This window comes from Pelophylax lessonae (assembly GCF_965119305.1).
Source record: "Pelophylax lessonae genome assembly, chromosome: 6".
Lineage (NCBI taxonomy): Eukaryota > Metazoa > Chordata > Amphibia > Anura > Ranidae > Pelophylax > Pelophylax lessonae.
In genome coordinates this window covers 110,975,915-110,995,388 of record NC_138773.1, presented here as the reverse complement: position 1 = coordinate 110,995,388, position 19,474 = coordinate 110,975,915, and the positions used below count along the sequence as shown (strand labels likewise).

At 42.7% G+C, this 19,474-nt stretch overlaps 1 protein-coding gene across 1 annotated transcript in view; it reads left to right on the top strand.

Moving 5' to 3' along the window:
- LDAF1 (lipid droplet assembly factor 1) overlaps nt 1-19,474 on the top strand; it is a 261,173-nt gene that overhangs the window by 166,848 nt on the left and 74,851 nt on the right. The gene's annotated exons all lie outside the window — the stretch shown is intronic.

The window sequence follows — 19,474 nt, the reverse complement described above, 5'->3', positions numbered from 1 at the left end:
CTTCCCATATGGAGAAAGGGATTGGGGCAGCATGCGGAGCAAAATATATGTCAGTGGCATGTGCTGAAATAGTACCAATAGTTGTGGTACACTGCGAGACAATTGCCCCCCGCAATAGTGGTGTCACTGGAAGGAACAAACCTCCCTGTGCCAGTGGTGTCACTGGAAGGAAAAAATGTCCATGTGTCAGTGCTGGTGCTAGTCTGAGGAGGACTATTAAGCATCTTTGTCAGGAAGATGAAGGAGGGAAAACATGGTTTAATCTGAGTGGTGCATAGAACAAAAGGGATCTCGTGGGGCTCTGAGGAAGGAAGGGGGGCTGAAAGGAGTCTAAGAGCTTGTTCAGACATGCAACTATCATTGCTGCCCCTTCAAAGAATGATCAATGGTGGATCACTTTTTAGAGGGCATGTAATAGGTGGTGAGAAGGCTCCTTCCTGCCTGTTTAAACCCTGAAAATGCTGACCCACTGTGCTGCAGCCATGCTCATTGAATGCAGTTGCAGTGGGGCCACATTCCAATAAATTTTTCTGTTGTCATGAAGCAAAGCATCGTGCCATGGCATGTGTACAGCCCTGAACAGTTGCATCTCCTTATTGAGGGGCTTTAGTTCTAGCTTTTGATGCCCTCCGTCCTCCCACGTGAACAAGGCTTTAGGGCCTCAACAGGGTTCTGCATGGACCGGTCAAGATTCAAACCATATATTAGCAGGCTGATTGTTTACAAGTCGTTCTATTGATCGATTGATGTCGGATTTTTACCTGCGATTATTGCCAGCTGCTATACTGCTAACCGTAATCACTGTGTTCTCCCAAAAGGGACAGGCCCCCCTGCCAGGAGAACACAATAGCTCCGCAGTCAGTGTTGATGGGGGAATCAAGTGATTTTCTTTCCTGCATCCCATGGTTACAGGAATGAAAACTGCAACACCTATGGCCCGCTTAAGGTGTTGGGCAGCTGTATACATATGTGCAGCAAAAATGATTTCCTGTCATGATCAATGGGCAGAGCTGTCTGCTGAATTCAACCCATGCAAGTAAATGAAGGAAGCTGCAACTGAATGCAATGCACACGATTTTGGCATGGTGGTGAGGGATTTTAGGGGTTAACCACTTCCCTCGTTTGGGTGGACCTTATACAAGGTCCTCCCGGAACATGCCTAGCTGTCACGGGTGTGTCCTCTGGTGGCCGTATGCCTGCTCTGGGGCTTCATGCTTGAATAAGGGTCTGGTAGGGATTTTGGGGGGAACCCCATGCCGTCTTTTTTTTTTTTTTTTGGGGTGGAGTTTCCCTTTTTAAGATCCATACCAGATTCAAAGGGCCTGAAAATTTTCTAGGGCATGTGTCTTCAGAAAATAAATAATGTTTTGGGGTGTTTTGAATAATCTTTAGGTCTAAATTTTTGTTTTATAAACGTGTGTAAAAATTGCCCTGGCAGTGAAAGAGTTAATGGTAGGGGCAGACTGTATTAAATATAATATATATATCATTTGCCCAATGAAACCCCTGGGTGTGTGGAGATTCTTCACACATACTGATTTCCAAGTCAGGCTGTTTGATTATGCAGAGAATGTTAATGTATGGATTTCCCAGAGCATTAACTGAAAATATTCCAGCTTCATTTAAATATTAATCAAGACACCATAACATTTCGATTACACATACAATGGTTTTCTACAAGCAGCTTCCATAAACGTTTGTAACTATTAGTACAGTAAAATGACACATACATCCTCATAGTGATATTTTAATAGAAATGAAACGTCAAATTACGCCTCTGCTGTTTTTTTTTTTTTTCTTTTTTGCACATGTCTTAAATGGACACTTAAGGCCTGAAGATACTTAAAATGTATGTTACCCTATCATATTCCTGATATGGGTTAAAAGTTCTGTATCCTGTTCACTTTTTGTATTGGGAATGGTGATCCTGCCAGTCCCCCTGCTTTCCTATTCCAAACTAACCACGCTAGACATAGAAGCACATCCATCCCAGCCTGGACAGCCTGCTTGTCCTGACCACTCCAATGGCGGCTAGACTTGTGCTGACACACCCTCCCTTTACTCTTTACTGGGAAGATCAGTGTACTGCTCTCCCTCTGTCTTCTGCTGACACAACTCCTGCAGTCTCCACCCCCACCTCTCTGAATTCCTTAAAGGAAAACTAAAGACAAACCTTTTTTAAATTTTGGTTAGAGTAAGGGAGGGTTTTAACCCCTTTATTTTTTGCCAGTTGTGGGAGGGCGTCCATTGCAATATAGTTATTTTAGGCGTACACAAATACAATAAATTCCCCAATTTGTGGAAAAATAGAAAGATGAATTTGCTTTGAGTCAATAGATACCAAACATATATCAAGTCCTAAAATTGCACCCGTGAAACACCAGCAAACTTTGGTACCCAATATTGTACATAGCCTATGTTTTAAAAGCCTTTACTGGTCATCGATTTAGAGTTAGATGGTTCTAAAATATTTGATTTCACCTCTAGTATGCGTGACGATACCTAATATTTGTGATGCAAAGGTGCATCTGGCATTAACATTCAAATGTATGTGTAGCACCCTCCTAGGTAGGTGCTAGGTTAAAGCATTTTTGGCTCTTTCTACTTATCAGGGGAGCCTGATCTATTAGGTTGCCTGTTACATGTTACCAGGTGTGATTCACTTTGTCTGAGGGAGTGTCTCCTTTGTATCCAATAAGGGAGCTTGTTGGACAGTGTAGGAAACCCAGCCAGTGACACATTGGCTTTTGTGGGAGTCTCAGTGGGTAGGCACTGTTGCAGTGCATCCTGGGATTTCTCATAAAATCCGGGGGGACATGTGATAGGGCATCTTTGGTGGGAAGCAGAGTCCCAGGAGAAGGATGACGGCATGTCTCTCCTCCTGCTGTGTGAAGAAAGTGGTCTTAGGCAGTTGGCCTAGTGAACCAGGTGTGGAGCTGAGTCGCAGTGGATCCAGTACAGCTGACAGTGGAGCTGCTGGCAGAATCTTCTGGGAAAAACAGTGTCCATGGGTACCAGGGGACTTGCCAAAGGGTCTGCTCAGAAAGGGAAACCACTCCAGTGAAGTCGGAGGATCAAGGCGGTAGCTCACACAGAGTGTCACAGTAAAGGGGGTGCTGTGTAGAACCCTGAAGAATAGGGATAAAGGGGGTGCCAAGTAGGACCCTGAAGAGTTATCCACAATACAGTGCAGTTCATTTAATTCTTCTTCACTATAGTGGCAAGGTGAAGCAGCGGCCTTGCCACATTCAGCTAATCAGAAAGTCCCAGCAATTGGGCATAGTTATTCAGTTGGAGTATGCCACCCATCCCTTCTCCTATCCCAGTTCTTAAATAAATCAACAAAAACCCAAAACCCCTGGACTGTTTTCTTACTGAGCCAAGCACTTAGAATATGCTATTTTGTTGAGTTGTTGCTATGGGTAACCCAGGGGAATCTATAACCAGCAGCTACATTTGTGTATACAGTATGAGAGCGGGTGTTTTAAAATTTTCAGTTTTTTACTGCTCATTTACACATGTAGTGCCCTCCACGTTGGATCACTCTTCAGAGAGCATTTAACAGGGTGGTGGGGGGAGAAGGTGCTATGTCACCTCCTAATGGTTTCATTTAACCCTGTAAATGCTGCACTACCACTCCAAAATCATGTACATTGCATATTGCATGTGAGTGCAGGGCAGTTGCAGTGCAACCCCATTGACTTGCATTGGTTACGTTTGTGGTGGTAACGCCCACTGAATGCGACATACTGTTTAATTCTTGCCACAATTGCAGCATGTGTACAGCCCTAAGCAGCTGTTGCTGGAAGGGGTTTAAAACCTGGGACCGACCCTCTGTACTTGTGCGGCTGTTCTCTCTAGACGGAACATCTCACCTCCACACTCGCCTATGTTCCCAGTCCTGGGCAACCCAGCTTTACCCCCGGGTTGTGAAGGGGGCAGGTTCAGGGACCTGTTAGAAGAAATACACTTTCAAGCCTCGCACTTTCTTATCTCCGGTGCCTGGCCAACCCTCTCGCTCCTGACGGGGCCTCGGGGACTGTTTTCCCTCTCTCGCTGACAAGCCCTGCAGCTTACACATTTCCTGCGTAGCTTAGGACCCCCCCTCGCTATTCAATAGGGTTCGGACACTTTTCGAGGACCTGCTCTCGGGGGGGGGGGGGACCCCCTTCCTCATGCGCGCTCTCAGATGTGCACTCTACTTTCCTCGCCCCTGGAGGATTTTATCCTCCCAGGTGTCCTGAAATGGGAGGGAGAGCTGAATAGGACCTTTTCTGTGGCCCAGAGATTAAATATTATGCAGTTCGCACTCGGATCTTCGATCTGTACCCGTGTTCAAGAAACGAACTACAAGTTGCTCACGCACTGGTAAGACACCCTTATGAAACTCAAGCATTTCTTCCCTGAAGCATCAGACAGGTGCTGGCGGTGTCTTAGGGAACAGGGCACGTTACTGCACATCTTTTGGGGCTGCTCCAAGCTCCGGAACTTTAGGCAAGAGGTGCGGAGAATTGCTTAAAAGAACAGAATACCCAATTCCAGATGACCCGGCCTTCTTTTCACTACACTGTTCCAGTATCCCACCTAAACAATACAAAAAATCAGTCCTCCACCATCATTTTAATGCTGCCAAGGCCTGTATTGACCTTTGTTGGAAAGACTCGGCTCCACCCTCGCTCTCGCTGTGGTTGAACAAGGTGAAAACGATCAATACATTTGAGGACCTGGGGCTGTCTTCGCAGGGCAGGAGAGAACAATACTCTAAAACTTGGGACTGCTGGAATATGTTTGCATTTTTGGACGAAGGGCAGGCTCTGCATGATGTAACCCCTGGCAGTTGAGCCTGAGGCCTGGTTCCCCGCACGGGTTTCCTTACTCCTTCTTCTCTTCTCTCTCTCCTTCTGCTTTTCCACCCCCCCCTTTCTCTCTCGTCCTCCCCTCCCCTCTCCTTCCCCTCCTCCCACTCTTCCCCCCCCCTACTGTTTTAAAAATAAGACCTCCATTTACACACTCCGGATTGAACTTTCTTTAATTTGTATTACAACACATGCATGACCTAAGGTTTATGTTTCCACATTGTCTGACCTGGACAGACTGTTGATAGCAATAATCCTTTTCATCCTGATTTTGAGTTAGATATCACGTTATTCATTGCTGTAATATTGCTGCTTTCATTTTACAACTGTTTCTTTTGGACCTTATCAACGGCCCAGTTGAGTGTTGTTTATGTGTCTTATTGATTAAATAAAGAATTTGAAAAAAAAGAAGAGACGATGTACCAAATATGGTGGCAGTGTCTTAAGGTAAGGCAAAACTGGTTTAGGCTGTATAATTTCATCTACACTCTCACCTAAGTAAACTTTGTCAAATCCCCAAGACAGGCTTTAATGGGCTGCAAGGTGGAGACAGCCTCGAGACCCCAGAGACGTCTCATAGCCTTTAGATTCATGTCAGAAAAAATTATCGCAAAATTTTGGAAATCGTCCATCTTGCCATTCAAACAACTCAAGAACAAACTTTCCTGGATTATGATTAATGAGAGCCTGTCAGTGATCTTGAATGATAAAATGTGAATGTTTGAAAAGGTTTGGGACCCATGGGTCAAGTACCTGACTGGAGACCCTCGATCCATACCTGATTTAGGCAGCTTCAGGATGGTGGGTTTTGACGTGTGAGCTTCAGGATGGTGGGTTTTGACGTGTGAGGTCATACCCTACTTTCCCTCTCAACCTTTCCCCTCTCCTCTTTCTCTCTTCTCAATCTTTGCTATTATATCTCTTGGGTCTTCTCGCTTATTCCCTATAAAACTACAGTAGATAAGTGACTACTTCCTCAGAGTAAAGACTGGTTACTGGGTGAAGAGGGATGCGGCTTCCTTTTCCTGGAGGTATAGGCCCCCTCCCACGAATGTATACAACTATAGCTGGGCGCATCTCCTTTACTAATAATAAAACAGAAAAACACAGCGCTTGCAGAAAATATAAAATGCCTAAAATGACTAAATAATTAAGATCCACAAAATTGGGAATGCAAATTTCCTGTGCACAAAGTGCAAGGTGTAACCAAACAAATAAATGGAAGTGCTGGAATCAAAAGTATATAGTGCCTGAAATAACAAAATTCATAGTAAAGTCCATGAAAATTATATATAAAAGTTCAAAGTTCATGTGCACAAAGTGCAAAATATAAATAAAAGTGCTGGTAGTGCAAGAAAATTGTGCAAATGCAATAATAAGGTGCTCCTGTGTAAGTGCTGGGGTGCTCCTAGAATAATCACTGGTGTCAGGTGACTTGGTCCTCTTCAGAAAACCTACTCACCAGAGAGGATGGACCCTTGTCAGGGGTCAAAAAAAGGCTTGTATTCCCCCTGACAAGGGTCCATCCTCTCTGGTGAGTAGGTTTTCTGAAGGGGACCAAGGCACCAGTGATTATTCTAGGACAGTGTTGCCAACCGTCCGTATATTTACGGATAGCCCGTAAAATTAGGGCACTTTTCTCCTGCCCGTAAATGCCCATAGCAGGAAAAAGGTGCCCGTTAAAAAGATGGCTGCGGAGAGACAAACTGACTGCGCATGCGTGGAGTGCACCTCTCGGTCACTCACACTCAGTCAGTCTCATCATGTCTCCTCCCCCGCCTGTGCCCTGCCCACATGGCCCACCCAGAATTTTCCCACCACTGCCGCCGCTACCTCCCCAGCCTATAAACAGCCCAGGACCGAGCGGGTGGCGCTGGGGGACCGCGCGCGAGCAAGCCAGGAGGAAGGAGACTGCCGGAGGTGGACGATGGAGGAGTCTGACTCCCGACGACCGGACCGACCAGTAACAGAAAACAATGCAGAAAGTGAAGTAAGCACAAGCTGCCGATTAAATCTGATTGGTTGCTGCAGGTTACTGTTGTCACTTACCCCAAGGGTGGCTTTCTTGACATCTGTCACGTCAAGCAGCTGATGGGGAGAGCCGGATTGGTAGTTGAAGAAGTAAAGTGCGAGTTGGGCTGCATGTCGGGCTACTCTGTTATTAGTGGGGATGTCGGAGGGGGGCTGATCCTGGGAGGGGGCAGCATGGATGGCGAAGGCACTCCTCCTCTCTCCTTCCTTCAGGGTTGGTAACTCACTTAGTGGTGCGGCAACGGTACATAGAAAATATATGGAGGACTAATAGTGCATTACCTTTTTCATAAGGAGTTTATTAAACAGATTGCACTTTCATATGGGTAGATGTTACAAGCGGGAATCGTCAATAATTCGGGCAGAGGATCTCTGTTTCAACTCGTGTCCGGCTGCAGCACGGACCTCCGAGTGACGCAATAACGGCACGCCTCCCTCCTGACGCGTTTCCTCCAATAGGGCTTTGACTGAGAATGGGAGATCTCCATACATCTACCCATCTGTTGATTTAAGGCTGTTTTCCCTCTTTTATTTGGTAAGAGGCTCTTATTGCTTGTTTGCACTTGGGGGTGCGCACGTTTGCTGGTGTTCATAAGAAATATACGAGGCATCTTCACAGGAATTAAATTTTTTGGGCACTTACCTTTATTTCCGCCGGGTAAGGAGGCATTTCACCAGGTGGAGGGATCATTCATCACCTTATTGATTTAATATTGGACTTTTCACCAGAACACGTTCTGTCTACTATATTCTAATCAAAAGGATTGGAAATTGGACTTTGTTTTCACTATATTACACATGGGTTGGTTGCAATCCAAACCCTAGGACTGTTCACTATTAGCACTGTTCCATATATGATTTTTTACACACACATATGGTTGAACACTGTTTATTTATTCATGTGTTAATTGCTTTGGCTATACACCTTAATCACACATTTTTTGAAATATTGTGTTCAGGAATACACGTTTATATTTTTATAACTTTTTTGTTTCACATTGGAAAGCGCACTATTACACTTAAACATCTATTCACATATTTTTTCTGGTAGCAGCTTTTCACAAATCAGCGCACCCTTCTCTATAACATACTTTATTGCATCATGTTTTGTGATATTCATGAGAGACATAGGGCACTGAGGACAGCCTGTTTCACAGTCTATGACAAGCTCGTTTGGTGACGGGTCTGTCTGTCACCACACACTCCACACAGTTACCTTCTAGCTGTAAGAAGACACACTTTTGGGTAATACACACACACAACCACTACTGTATTAAAGCTGAATTCGCAGGAGAGGCTATAACGCACTACGTATGACCCATTTACTGTCAAAAGGTTAAAGTGTTTTCTTCTAAGGTTATCATGATCAAGAGCATGCAATAGAATTCACAGGACAGGAAAAAAAAAAGGTTAATATATTCATATATACTAATTATATACCATTGCCAATGCTCCTACATCACAAAAAAAACCTGCTCTTTCATTTCCAGTAATTCATGCAAGGTAGTGAGAAAATAAATGGAATTGATAAGAAGCCTGAAAAAAGTCCATTGTGGGCAGGCCCAGCCCCCCACCCTGACCCCATTCAGTCCACTCCACTCTAGTCGTAGTCCAGTCAGAGCCAGCAGGTCAAAAATGACAAACATTCTTTTACCTTGAAATCTCCCCCAAATCACACTGTTAATTTAATATTGTATTTGTTTGCAGCATAAAGACTGAAATTTGCACTTAAAAATGTAATTTTGTACATTTTTGAAAATGCCAGTAAAAAATTTGCTCTGTCCGTAAATTTTGGGTGTTGCGTCAGTGATTTTTAATGTGACGGGTTGGCACATCTTCTTGGAGCACCTTAGCACTTACACAGGAGCACCTTATTATTGCATTTGCACAATTTTCTTGCACTACCAGCACTTTTATTTATATTTTGCACTTTGTGCACATGAACTTTGAACGTTTATATATACTTTTTGTGGACTTTACTATGAATTTGGTTATTTCAGGCACTATATACTTTTGATTCCAGCACTTCCGTTTATTTGTTTGGTTACACCTTGCACTTTGTGCACAGGAAATTTGCATTCCCAATTTTGTGGATCTTAATTATTTAGTCATTTTAGGCATTTTATATTTTCTGCAAGCGCTGTGTTTTTCTGTTTTATTATTTTGTCTAAGTTTTTACCTGGTGAGCAGCAGCTGCACCACACCTATCTATTTACATTATAATATTTGATATTATATTTATTTAAGCGCGGGTTTAAATCATTACATCGCATCTCCTTTACTGTATAACCGACCTGAGATGAGCCTTTTTTATGTAACATTTATAGTTTGAACGAATTTTGAAGTTAGCCCACACTCATAGTACAATCTATACTGACTGTGAAGATTTTTATTACAAAGAACGCCCTTTTTTCATATATTCCTTTATGTTTAAAAATGTATTTTGCCCATTCAGTATGTATTTTACACTATGTAAAATACGTATTCTCTGTCGTATATTATGTATTCTTTCTTGTGAAATGCTTCGAAAAAACATTTAACCACTTGCCGACCGCAGCACGACTATTTACTGCGGCGGTCAGCCCCTCACAGGCAAAGCGACGTAGGACTATGTCGCTAGCCTGTGAGGCTCTAGGGAGCGAGCGCGCCGCCGGAGGCGCGCTCCCACTCCTGCTCGCCCACGGACCCCCCCGCGCATGTGCCCGGCGGACCCGATGTCCGCCTGGCACTCGCGATTGTCCGTTACAGCGGGAGAAAGGCAGGCAGCTAATGTAAACAAAGCCGCCTGTCATTCTTCCCTGTGTAAGAATGGAGATCATACGGTTCTGCTATGTAGGACCGTTAATCTCTGTTCTTACACCAGTAGCCACATCCAATCACAGTTAGAAGCACGCCCCTAGGGACACACTTAACCCCTCCCTCTCAAAAAAAAGTTAACTCCTTCCCTGCCAGTGTCATTTTTACAGTAACCGTGCATATGTATAGCACTGATTACTGTAGTAATGTCACTGGTAACCCCAAAAGTGTCAAAAATGTCAGTCAAGCGTCCGATCTGTCCGCCGCAATGTCACAGTCCCGCAAAAAAATTTGCAGATCGCCGCCATTATTCAATTAAAAAACAACAAAAATGACAAAAAATTTTCCCTTAGTTAGTAAACGCAATAACTTTTGCGCAAACCAATGAAAATACGCTTTTTGCAATTTTTTTTACCAAACATATGTATTATAAAACAAATTGGCCTAAAATGTTAAAAAATTTAGATGTTTGCATTTTTTTTTGGAATTTCATATAAAAAAATTTGAAAAATATTGTTATTTTTGCAAAATTGACGCTCTGTTTTTGTTTATAGTGCATGATCGAAAAATCGCACAGGTGATCAAATACCACCAAAAGAAAGCTCTGTTTGTGGGAAAAAAAGGATGTCAAATTTGTTTAGGTACAGCGTCTCACGACCGCGCAATTGTCCGTTAAAATCACGCAGTGCTGAATTGCAAAATAGGCCCTAGTCAGGAAGGGGGTAAAATCTTCCGGGGCTTAAGTGGTTAAACAGAACAAGCTGAAGTTAGAAGCTGATTGGTTACCATGCATAGCTGCACCAGATTCGGAGTGCCCCAGTTCTAGTAAATCTCCCCCAATGACAGGCCATTCTTCAAGTTTTCCATTGATGCCACTATTGGCTAGCCAGATGGAACTGTTTGATTTTTGTGGACCTTGGGTAAATGGCAAAAAAATGGCATGTTGTAGTATTCCTGGCTTAGGAACATAGGAGAGCCTTTCAAATAATCTCCTTGATCTTGGAAAACAATTCCATCCCCCTTTTTGAGGTATTTTTTATTGTTCCTTGGTATATAATAAGTACAGAAAAGGCAGTACCATGTAACTACTACTCCTTTGCCACAAAAAAAAAAGTATAAAAGTGAAAGTGATATAACCATAAAATCTAAGTCCATATTGGGACTATTTGAGACCAAAACATTTGCATCATGATTTCACCAGGTCTCTCTTTTCATTTCAATAAGTTTTTATTGAGTTTAAAAAAGTATAAACTGTACACCAGCCGATGTTTACATATAAACAAGGGCACATGTAAAGGGCAAAAGGGTGTAAAATAAAAGTAAAACTAACAGTATTGGCATCTCTTACATCCTTAACAAAGAGGTATGTATTAGAAGCAGAGATTAAACATAAAACATAAGATATAACCTACCGTAGTAGAACTACACAGTCAATTATATTGTCTATGACATGTTAGTCTTGGGGTATATATTTTTAGGTAGGTTTTTAAGGGAGCTGGTTCTGCACATACCAGTCGAGCCATGTCCTCCTAGATGAACTAACTACCTGATATTTGCCAATAGATGATGCAAATAATAGTTTGTATGTGGAATGAGTGTGAGTTATTTGAATCACCTCTTTGATGGATGGCATATGGGGATCTCTACCATGTTTGACTAACGACAGACGGGCTGCCAGCAGTATATGAATTATTGGACCTCTTACTTTGAGTGGCACTTTTATCCAATCCTAAGGAGAATAAAGATGTACCTGGGGAAACAGGGATTGTGAAGCTGTAAACTGATTGATCAAGTGGAATATTGCTAGCCAAAGGGATGATACCGATGGGCAGGACCATAATATATGGTGTAGAGTACCCACAGCCCCACACTTTCTCCAGCATGTAGATGGTGAGTGTGGTGAGAATTTTGAAATCCTTTTTGGTGTCAAGTACCAGCGCAGTAGGATCTTTTGTGTAAGCTCCCACAGGCTCTTATTTTTTGTGGCAGCATAGGTGGAACTGGGTGTTGTTTGCCATTGCCCAGGATTGTAATCCGTTCCTAAATTATGTTTCGAGGCTTTAAAGGGTGAAGATTTGTCAAAATTTATCTTTAGTATTATGCACACTATACATTAAGGAAAGGCCTTTGGTTTTGTAATTACTGTAGGTTGCTTGAAAAACGGAACTATCCACTAGGATGCGGGAAAATGTACAATTTGTAGATACCTATGACAGCCATGAGAGGACAACCCATACTCTAGTTGTAAAGCTCTAAATGTTTTAATGGCTGGTCCCACACAAGGTCTCTTTTTCCAGATAGAGCCCCCTTCATTGTCCCAACAACTTTTTAACACCCCAGATCTTTAATCCCCTAAAATGTTTGTTGTTGTAATGAACAACGACTTTTTGTGACACATTGTGACCCTTAAATCCTCTCCTAATATTGTAAACCTCTTCCCTGAGTCTGGTCACTAATTTCTTGGTGGTCCCTAAATACTGGAAGCTACAAGGATATTGAAGCAAATATACCATGTGATATGAACTGTTTAATGGTGACCTTTTTTTTTTTTTTTATTACTATAAGTAATAAAATCTTTCTTTCTCTTATAATTCTTGAAAACTGTTTTGCAGACATAACAACAACCACACACCCACACATATAGAAACGCTTGAGGTCTAAAGATGCTGGTTTATGATCACCACCCACCCTGTAGTTGGATTATTCTTGGTGCATCCTACCTATTGGCTGGGGCTCCATTATTCTATCTTGTCCAGCAGTTTCAGGGGTTCCTCTGATTGTCCAAGGTCATCTACTGTATTACCTCCTCAACCACTGCCTGGGGATATCCTATAGTCCTAAATAAATTAACAAGGATTCAATATTCAGTTTCTGCACTGACCAGGTCTTGGTCTAATACTATTATTTCTAGATTATTCAACTTGGTTGAAATTAGGTAGAGTCATCTTTGTTATTGATGACTGGCCCATCTGCTTGTATATTTTCCCAGGAATGTTTTTTCCTGCATTTGTTTTCTTTCTTCGGACCTCGTCTTTTTTCTTTTAATTGCTCCTGTCTGCAGAGGAGGAGGATAGGCTTGAGTGGGGGGTACTAGGAAATACAGTCCAGTGCAGCTGTTAGTCAACACTTTCAGAGACAATATACCGTAAGCTTGATCCTCAGTAAAGTGCCAGAGATGAAAAGGAAGTTTAAAGTTTTCGTTGAGGCTTACGCCTTATATATATATATATACTTTTTGATGCCCAGTGCATTGAATAAGGACTATTGATTCTGATAGAGAATGACCACTATTTGGTTGCACAGGAGGACACTGATCTCATGATAAGTACTGTGCACTAATGATCAACATCCTTGTAGCCAAGATGAGGCTAGGACCAAGACCCCTGGGACAGAGATAATGTGCCAGCTGGGCTATCGTTATTTGTTCTGTTCCCCCTTTGATAACAAGGACTCGGATTCCCAACACAACAGACAAATGTCTCTGATGCATCTATTTCCAGTATATCTCTGTTGCGGCCCTTTTCAGGTTGCTGAGCCCTTTGATGTACTGTATTACTAAAACCGAAGGATGATGTAATTGGATCATTTCTCATCTGGTTCCTCAGCACATACAAAAATACAAATATATCTAAAACCAAAATTAATGTTAATATATTACAATGTTATCCGCTGTGCATGTTTACTCACTGGTACATAATGCTTAACCTTCCTAGCGGTATTCCCGAGTGTGGCTTGGGGTTAAATTTCAGTGCCAAAAGCGGTAACCCCGAGCCACACTCGGGGTACCGCTAGGAAGATCGCTGGATCCTGGTAGAGGGGTTACTTACCTTGTCACCGGGATCCAGCGATGTATCCCAGCGGTGTGTGGTGGTGGATCTTCCTCCGGATCCTCTGTGTGCCCTGGCTTCCGTCTCCTGCGACGTGACGTTCGCAGGGGGGTGGAACCGGCGGCAAATTCAAATGTAAAACACACCAAACACACTGATACATTGCAAAATAAAAAAAAATTCACATTAATTTGCCCCGAGTGTCCTTTTCTGCAGTTTTACTGTACTTTTTTATGTGTATATATATATATATATATATATATATATGTGTGTATATATATATATATATATATATATATATATATATATATATATATATATATATATATGTACAGTGCCTTGCGAAAGTATTCGGCCCCCTTGAACTTTGCGACCTTTTGCCACATTTCAGGCTTCAAACATAAAGATATAAAACTGTAATTTTTTGTGAAGAATCAACAACAAGTGGGACACAATCATGAAGTGGAACGAAATTTATTGGATATTTCAAACTTTGTTAACAAATAAAAAACTGAAAAATTGGGCATGCAAAATTATTCAGCCCCTTAACTTTCAGTGCAGCAAACTCTCTCCAGAAGTTCAGTGTGGATTTTTGAATGATCCAATGTTGACCTAAATGACTAATGATGATAAATAGAATCCACCTGTGTGTAATCAAGTCTCCTTATAAATGCACCTGCACTGTGATAGTCTCAGAGGTCCGTTTAAAGCGCAGAAAGCATCATGAAGAACAAGGAACACACCAGGCAGGTCCGAGATACTGTTGTGGAGAAGTTTAAAGCCGCATTTGGATACAAAAAGATTTCCCAAGCTTTAAACATCCCAAGGAGCACTGTGCAAGCGATAATATTGAAATGGAAGGAGTATCAGACCACTGCAAATCTACGAAGACCTGGCCGTCCCTCTAAACTTTCAGCTCATACAAGGAGAAGACTGATCAGAGATGCAGCCAAGAGGCCCATGATCACTCTGAATGAACTGCAGAGATCTACAGCTGAGGGGGGAGAATCTGTCCATAGGACAATAATCAGTTGTATACTGCACAAATCTGGCCTTTATGGAAGAGTGGCAAGAAGAAAGCCATTTCTTAAAGATATCCATAAAAAGTGTCGTTTAAAGTTTGCCACAAGCCACCTGGGAGACAAACCAAACATGTGGAAGAAGGTGCTCTGGTCAGATGAAACCAAATCGAACTTTTTGGCAACAATACAAAACGTTATGTTTGGCGTAAAAGCAACACAGCTCATCACCCTGAACACACCATCCCCACTGTCAAACATGGGGGTGGCAGCATCATGGTTTGGGTCTGCTTTTCTTCAACAGGGACAGGGAAGATGGTAAAATTGATGGGAAGATGGATGGAGCCAAATACAGGACCATTCTGGAAGAAAACCTGATGGAGTCTGCAAAAGACCGGAGACTGGGACGGAGATTTGTCTTCCAACAAGACAATTATCCAAAACATAAAGCAAAATCTACAATGGAATGGTTCACAAATAAACATATCCAGGTGTTAGAATGGCCAAGTCAAAGTCCAGACCTGAATCCAATTGAGAATTTGTGGAAAGAACTGAAAACTGCTGTTCACAAACGCTCTCCATCCAACCTCACTGAGCTCAAGCTTTTTGCAAGGAGGAATGGGCAACGCTTTAGTCTCTCGATGTGCAAAACTGATAGAGACATACCCCAAGCGACTTACAGCAGTAATCGCAGCAAAAAGTGGCTCTACACAGTATTAACTTAAGGGGGCTGAATAATTTTGCACGCCCAATTTTTCAGTTTTTTATTTGTTAAAAAAGTTTGAAATATCCAATAAATTTCGTTCCACTACATGATTGTGTCCCACTTGTTGTTGATTCTTCATAAAAAATTACAGTTTTATATCTTTATGTTTGAAGCCTGAAATGTGGCAAAAGGTTGCAAAGCTCAAGGGGGCCGAATATTTTCGCAAGGCACTGTGTATATATATATATATATATATATATATGTGTGTGTGTGTATATATATATATATATATATATATATATATATATATAATGTATACATACTGTGACAGGAAGTCAGGTAAATCTGGGAATGTAGTCACTGAGAGGAGACACATTCCCACCTGTTTTGAAAAGTTCACTGATACTATAGGGTGTTGGCTGCAAAAAGAGCCAGCAGGAAGTTGAAAACCATTCAGCTGTTCAGAATGAGGGAGTTAAGGCTCTATAATTTGTTCAGAGAAAGTCCTATTGATTGCTGCCTCCTGTCGCCGTGTGGGCTGGGAGAGGAAGGCAGACATACGTGTACCTCCCGACGCCGTGTGGGCATGGGAGAAGGACTGCTGCCTCCTGTCGCCGTGTGGGCTGGGAGAGGGGGACAGTCGGATGTGTGCCTCCCGACAAGCTGGTGAGCATGGGAGAAGACCCCCTACAGCGATGTGAAGCTAAGGAGGGTAACCACGAGTGAAGACGTCTAAAAGGTGAGAAGACAAAGTGTTCCATGTGAAGAGTGTGAAGAGTAAAGGGACCTGTTAAATGAACTGTGTTCAATGTGAAGAATCTGAAGAGTAAAGGATCCTGTTATAAATGAACATGTGCTGTGTGAAAGAAAACAAAGGGACATGTTCAATGGACAATGTTTGTGCTGTGTGAAAAGCAAACAAATGGACATTTGAGTGTCTGCTGTAGGATCAGCAGTGTCGGCCCAACAGTAGGTTGGGAAGACTTCTTAGGTAGGTTCCAGCGTGAGAAGGTAGCCGCCCACAGAGGCAAGGATTTATTTTGTCTTTTATTTTATTTTGATGTTTTTGCTGCATGCACTGGTATGAAGAAAATTGACCTAATAAACCAAACTATTGTTTTCAACCTCTGCTCGGCTATCTCTCTGTGAAAACGCACCCCCAAAGGGGTCACCCATACGCCTACCACCGAGCTAATCCCTTACATATGGTGGAGGTATGCAGTGGGCATAAGCAGAGATCCCTGCAAGGAAGTGCAAATGTTTGATGAACTTTGTCTGGTGCATGAGATTTCACAATCTATGTGTGCAGGAGAGAAGATCCTGACAGAAAAAAAAAAAGTGTTTTAAAGAGACAGCGGTCTCAAAATTATTTGATGAACTTTGTTGTGTCTGGTGCAAGTGACTGCACAAACTGTGTGCGCAGGAAAAGAGATCTTGCAAGAGAGAGAAAAACTACATGTGTTAAAGAGACAGTGGTCTCAAATTTTGTTTGCTGGACTGTGAAAAATTTGTTTGTGGAGTTATTGAAGATGGGGCGATCCAAACGCCTGAAAAATGCAAAGATAGATGAAATGAGAGACCGGATTCTATGGATGGAGGGGATGCTACCGTCTGAACCAGCCCCATCCATGCCTAAAGAGAGTCTACTAAAGAGGAAGGGTGTTGTCCCTAGCAACACTGATGAAACTGCTATGGAGACGCAGTGTGCTCAGATGAAAAGTAAACTCAAAATGGAGGAGATGTTGAAACAACTGATTATATCAAATACAGCTCAACAGCAGGCAAATGCAGCTCAACAGCAGGCAAATGCGGATTTTCAGCAGAGCTTTGCAGCTCAACAAAAGGCTCACCAAGAGAGCATGGCAGGCTGGAAACAGAGACGCCAGCAGCCAATGGAGGCCATCGGTTTGGAGAAAACTGAGTATGTGTGCAGGGCTGAGTTGGATGCCTTGCAACGGAAAATGGAAGAAAAGGAACAAGCCTTGGAATTGCTTAAAATGGAGCATAGAAACTTGCAGGAAATGAATGAACTACTCAAGTCCCATGTGTCACAGTGGGAAGAATCCACTGCTCGTCTTTTGGTCGAGTTGCAAAAACGCAGAGAGACTATAATGGAGAAAGATACCATCCTCATGGAAAAGGAAAGTGAAATTCAGACTTTGCAGAAGCAAAGTATGGCTGATATGTTGGAGTTGCGTAATCAGCTGGAAAAAAGTCTTCAGTCTTTGGGAGCTACAAAAATAGACCTGCAGGAGTCGCAGGAACAGAATGTCGCTCTGAAAACGACATTGTCTCTCAGCGACAACGAGAAAAGTGAAAGAGAGGCTAAATTACTGAGTACTGTGTATGAGCTCACCACTTTGAGCAATGTGGTAGATGAATTACGTGCAGACTGTGAAAGTTGGAAAGGTGAAGCCCAACGTTTCCAGCAGCAGTTAAAGGAGAAAGAAGCCTGTGTGGCAGAATTACATTGTTATTCCCAGATGCTAGCCAATGAGGTGAAGGCTCTTATGCAGGGAAAAGGAGATTCTGAACACAAGAGAAAAAAAGTAGAGGCACAGCTTCTGGAATCGCAAGTCAAGGTGTCAGAAGGTGACCGAGTGTGTGCTAAGCTGTCAGAGAAGGCAACCCGATTGCAGGTTGAGTTGGACAGTGTCACAAATCAGCTTTCTCAAGCAGACAGCAAATCTAGAGAAATTGCGGAAGATTTTTCTATCTTGGAATCGCAGCTGCAAGACACGCAGGAACTCTTACAGGAAGAGAGGTGTCAAAGGCTGAGTTTTAGCACAAAGCTCAAACAAATGGAAGATGAGAAAAATGGCTTCCTGGAACAATTAAAAGAGGAGGCGGAAGCAAAGAAAAACCTATCAGAGCAAGTCGCAACATTGCAAGCTCAGATAGCGGATATGAAAAAACGCATGGAAGAAAGCGTTGGTTCATTAGAGTGTGTTGAAGATGTGAAAAAGAAGCTTGATCAGATGCTTGGTGAGGAGAAGACTGTGTCTGCAAAATATGCAGAAGAACGCGACCGCGCAGAAGCGGAGGCGCGTGATAACGAGAGCAAAGCCCTGTTCTTGGCTCGCTCCTTGGAGGAAGCTCTAGAGTGTAAAGTTGAACTAGAAAGAGTTAACCAACAGCTGTGTACAGAAATGGAAGATTTGGTCCGCTCCAAGGATGATGTTGTGAAAAGCGTTCAGGAGCTAGAAAAGTCTAAGCGAGCCTTAGAACAGCAAGTAGAAGAGATGAAGATTCCGTTGCAGGAACTGGAAGAGGAATTACAGGCAACAGAGGATCTGTCCCAAAGAGGGGATAGTGTGCCTGATGCAGTTTTTAAAAGGATCAGAGTTTTGGGGTCTGTCCTGAGTGAGCCTCAGAAATGTGATGACATGTGGCTTGAATCACCCCTGTGGAATAAACCGTTCCTTCAAAAACTTCAGCAAACAAAGGAGCTGTGTAAGAAATGTGATGTTTTCTCAGTTCAGGCTGAAAACCTAGTGGAGAAAACTAAGGCTGTTGGTGAAAACGTGAAGCAAATGAATAAGTGCCTTTCAGGGAGTGTTTCCAAAATGGAACTGGTGAAAGACGGGTGTCAGAAGTTTGATCGTGATCTTGAGATGCATTCCATGTGGAATTCAGATAGAGAAAAAGAACTAGGTGACCTTGAGCGGTCAAATAGTTCAGCAGAAAGTGCATTGAAGAAACCTGTAAAAGAATGTGTTGCAGTTCCATGCTTCTTCACTGATGCAGAGAGGAGGTCTATAATGGATACCACCCAGATCGCTGGGTTCAACTGTGTTGTTGCCTTTGACCCCTATGTTGGTGGAAGGAAAGTTGATAATGTTCTGATTGGCTACTTCTGTGAAGAGTTGGGCAAGAAATATAAACTGGATATCAAATCAAATAGTAGGCCTTTACTGCGACTCGCTCAGGAGGGCGAAATATTTAAGAAGTTGATGAGTGCAAATGCTTCAGATCTGCCTCTGAATATAACATGTTTGGTGAATGATATTGATGTCTCTGGAAAAAGGAACAGGGGTCACTTTGAAGAAATGGGTGACAGCCTGGTGTTGCAAATGAAAAATCCTCTGCACAGCATCTTAGAGCAAGCTAAACTCAAGAAACAAAGAGTCAATGATTGTGTACAGCTGTATGGAGAAGCAACTCCAGTCACAGAGGGACGTCAAGAGTCCCTACTTGGAACAAAGCTTAGTGAAGCAGAGGTTCTCAAAGTTTTGTGGA